Here is a 4,363-nt window from a genome sequence, read left to right on the forward strand (position 1 = left end):
CCACCAACAGTGTAAGAGGGTTCCCTTTTCTCCACACCCTCTCCAGCATTTATTACTTGTAGACTTTTGGATCGCAGCCATTCAGTGGTAATGAATTCACCAGCCAATGCAGGAGACCCGGGTTTGATACCTGGGTTGGGAAGATCCCCTGGAGGAGGAAATGCCAACCCACTGCGATATTCTTGCTGGGAAAGTCTCATGGACAGAGAAGCCTGGCAGGCTATAGTCCATGGAATCGCAGAGGAGGTGGACACGATTTAGCGACTAAACAACAACAGGTTAACACTGTAATGTGTGTTTTAATATAATAATGTATTCCACTTCAGTCTATGGATTTCCTTTTTTAAAAAACCCTTGGAATGGTATTTTTGGATAAAAGTATGAACCTTGACTTGATTCTTGCTATTTATTCAATAATTTTTTCTAGTTCATTTTTTAAAAACTTGAGTAATCAAAGTATAGAGTTTTGTACATTTTTTTTCTTTCGGTGTTATGGCAAAGCTTTTAAAAAATCATATATATATATATATATATATTTACATTTGTAATGAACATCTCCATGTTTATTGCTTTTTCTGTGTGTGTTTTTTTTTTTTTTTACTATTTCCTCAGATTAAAATATGTAGAATTCCTCAAGCAAATGGTAGAAAAACTTTAAGAGCCATGATCTATAGACAAATCACCTTCCTCCAAATTTGTACTGATTTATATGACCACTAACAACTTAAGACTGTGTGTGTGTCTGTGTTAAGTTACTTCAGTTGTGTGTGACTCTTTGTGACCCTATAGACTATATCCTGCCAGGCTCAACTTCTATCAATTTAACAACATATTCTGGAGCTGCTGCTGCTGCTGCTAAATTGCTTCAGTCGTGTCCGACTCTGTGCGACCCCATAGATGGCAGCCCACTAGGATCCTCTGTCCCTGGGATTCTCCAGGCAAGAATATTGGAGTGGGTTGCCATTTCCTTCTCCAATGCATGAAAGTGAAAAGTGAAAATGAAGTCGCTCAGTCATGTCTGACTCTTAGCGACCCTATGGACTGCAGCCTACGAGGCTCCTCTGTCCATGGGATTTTCCAGGCAAGAGTACTGGAGTGGGTTGCCATTGCCTTCACTGTATTTTGGAGCATTATGTGTTAAAATTTAAAAAGGTTTTTGCCAATGTAATGATTTAAAAGGCCTACTTAAGTTTTGTTTTGCTTTGAATGTTAAATGACTTATAAAGCCTTTCATTTTTTTTTGAATTTTAAAGCAAGGGGAATTGAGACACTGGGATGTTGCCTGACTTGACTAGCAGCCTGATTATATTCCTCTTTGATCCATACAACACAAAATTTCAGGCATTGGTTGCTTCCTCTGTACTTCTTGCAGCTGTTCTGTTTTAAAATGGAATTCTGTTTTTATAGGACAAATAGAACTGAGCAGAAACCATGCTGCTCTCTTTGAGTTTGCCTCTCCTAAGTGGAGCCTGCTTTTGAGAATACACAGTTATAGACAACATGTGTTGTAGGAGGAGATGATGACCACCCTAAGTGTCCTAACAGGAAAGTTGACATCACCAAGGTCTTACCTTAAAGGTCCAGAAAATTGATTCTTGTCAGTACACTCAGAATTAAACTAAAAAATCGGACCATGCTAACCATATTCCTAGGACTTTAGTATAGTAAGAAATACCACCAACATGCATATCAGAAATTGGTTCACAATATCCTATTCCCATAGAAAAATCTGTATGAAAAGTCAAATTATAATCAGTTTGTTCAGGAGCTATAGAATTAGGATGGGGTGGGAAGAGAGGATGGTGGTTGGAATAATGTTAATGGCTGGTCATCAAGCTATGTGAATCCAATGTGTCCATCACCACTGGAGGGACAGACCACACAGGTGGTAGGAATGCATGTGCTAGAGGGACAGGGACCCCTTGCCACAGATGTGCTCAAGATTCATTATTACAATTTTCCTCATTGGTCTCTTTTCCCTAGACTCTCTGCTTTTGTCCTCAATTCAATTCCACAGTATTTTGTTAAGATCTATGAGCCAATATTGGTTTGAGTTCTCAGGTTAGTTCAGTTGCTCAGTCATGTCTAACTCTTTGAAACCCCATGGACTCCAGCATGCCAGGCTTCCCTATCCATCACCAACTCCCAGAGTTTACTCAACCTCATGTCCATCGAGTCAGGGATGCCATCCAGCTCTCTCATCCTCTGTCGTCCCCTTCTCCTCCCACCTTCAATCCTTCCCAGCACCAGGGTCTTTTCCAATGAGTCAGTTCTTCGCCTGAGGTGGCCAAAGTATTGGAGTTTCAGCTTCAACATCAGTCCTTCCAATGAATATTCAGGACTGATTTCCTTTAGGATGGACTGGTTGAATCTCCTTGTAGTCCAAGGACTCTCAAAATTCTTCTCCAACACCACAGTTCAAAAACATTAATTCTTCAGCACTCAGCTTTCTTTATAATCCAACTCTCACATCCATACATGACTACTGGAAAAACCATAGCTTTGACTTGATGGACCTTTGTTGGCAAAGTAATGTCTCTGCTTTTTAATATGCTGTCTAGGTTGGTCATAGCTTTTCTTCCAAGGAGCAAGCATATTTTAATTTCATGATTGCAGTCACCATCTGCAGTGATTTTGGAGCCCAAGAAAATAAAGAGTCTCACTGTTTCCATTATTTCCTCATCTATTTGCCATGAAGTGATGGGACCAGATGCCAGGATCTTAGTTTTCTGAATGGTGAGTTTTAAGCTACCTTTTCACTCTCCTTTTTCACTTTCATCAAGAGCCTTTTAGTTCTTCTATGCTTTCTGTCATAGGGTGATGTCATCTGCATATCTGAAGTTATTGATATTTCTCCTGGCAATCTTGATTCCAGCTTGTGCTTCATCCAGCCCAGCAATTCACATGATGTACTCTGCATATAAGTTAAATAAGCAGGGTGACAATATACACCATTGATGTACTCCTTTCCCAATTTGGAACCACTCTGTTGTTCCATGTCCATTTCTAACTGTTGCTTCTTGACCTGCATATGAATTTCTCAGGAGGCAGGTCAGGTGGTCTGGTAGTCCCATCTCTTAAAGAATTTCCCACAGTTTGTTGGAATCCACATAGTCAAAGGCTTCGGGTGTAGCCAATAAAGCAGAAGTAGATGTTTTTCTGGAACTTTCTTGCTTTTTCAATGATCCAACAGATGTTGGCAATTTGATCTCTGGTTTCTCTGCCTTATCTAATTCCAGCTTAAACATCTGGAAGTTCATGTACTATTGAAGCCTGGCTTGGAGAATTTTGAGCATTACTTTGCTAGCATGTGAGATGAATGCAATTGTGCAGTAACTTGAGTATTCTTTGGCATTGCCTTTCTTGGGGATTGGAATGAAAACTGACCTTGTCCACTCCTGTGGCCATGGCTGAGTTTTCCAAATTTGCTGGAATATTGAGTGAAGCACTTTCACATCATCTTTCAGGATTTGAAATAGCTCAACTGGAATTCCATCACCTCCATTAGCTTTGTTCATAGTGATGCTTCCTAAGGCCCACTTGACTTTGCATTCGAGGATGTCTGGCTCTAGGTGAGCGATCATACCATCCTGATTATCTGGGTCATGAAGATCTTTTTTGTATAGTTCTTCTGTGTATTCTTGCCACCTTCACTTAATAGCGTGTGCTTCTGTTAGATCCATACCATTTCTGTCCTTTATTGTGTCCATCTTTGTGTGAAATGTTCCCTTGGTATCTCTAATTTTCTTGAAGAGATTTCTAGTCTTTCCCATTCTGTTGTTTACCTCTATTTCTTTGCATTGATCACTGAAGAAGGCTTTCTTATCTCTTCTTGCTATTCTTTTGAACTCTGCAGTCAAACGGGTATGCCTTTCCTTTTCTCCTTTGCCTTTTGCTTCTCTTCTTTTACAGCTATTTGTAAGGTGTCCTCAGACAACCATTTTGCCTTTTTGCATTTCTTTTTCTTGGGGATGGTCTTGATCCCTGCCTCTTGCACCATGTCACGAACCTCCATCCATAGTTCTTCAGGCACTCTATCAGATCTAATCCCTTGAATTTGTTTGTCACTTCTACTGTATAATCATAAGGGATTTGATTTAGATCATACCTGAATGGTCTAATGGTTTTCCCTTTCTTCAATTTAAGTCTGAATTTGGCAATAAGGAGTTCATGATTTGAGCTACAGTCAGGTCCCAGTCTTGTTTATGCTGACTGTATAGAACTTCTCCATCTTTGGCTGCAAAGAATATAATCATTCTGATTTCAGTATTGACCATTTATTAATGTCCATGTGTAGAGTTTTCTCTTGTGTTGTTGGAAGAGGATGTTTGCTATGACTAGTGCATTCTCTTAGCAAAACTCT

Source organism: Bubalus kerabau, chromosome 4, assembly GCF_029407905.1.
Source record: "Bubalus kerabau isolate K-KA32 ecotype Philippines breed swamp buffalo chromosome 4, PCC_UOA_SB_1v2, whole genome shotgun sequence".
NCBI lineage: Eukaryota > Metazoa > Chordata > Mammalia > Artiodactyla > Bovidae > Bubalus > Bubalus kerabau.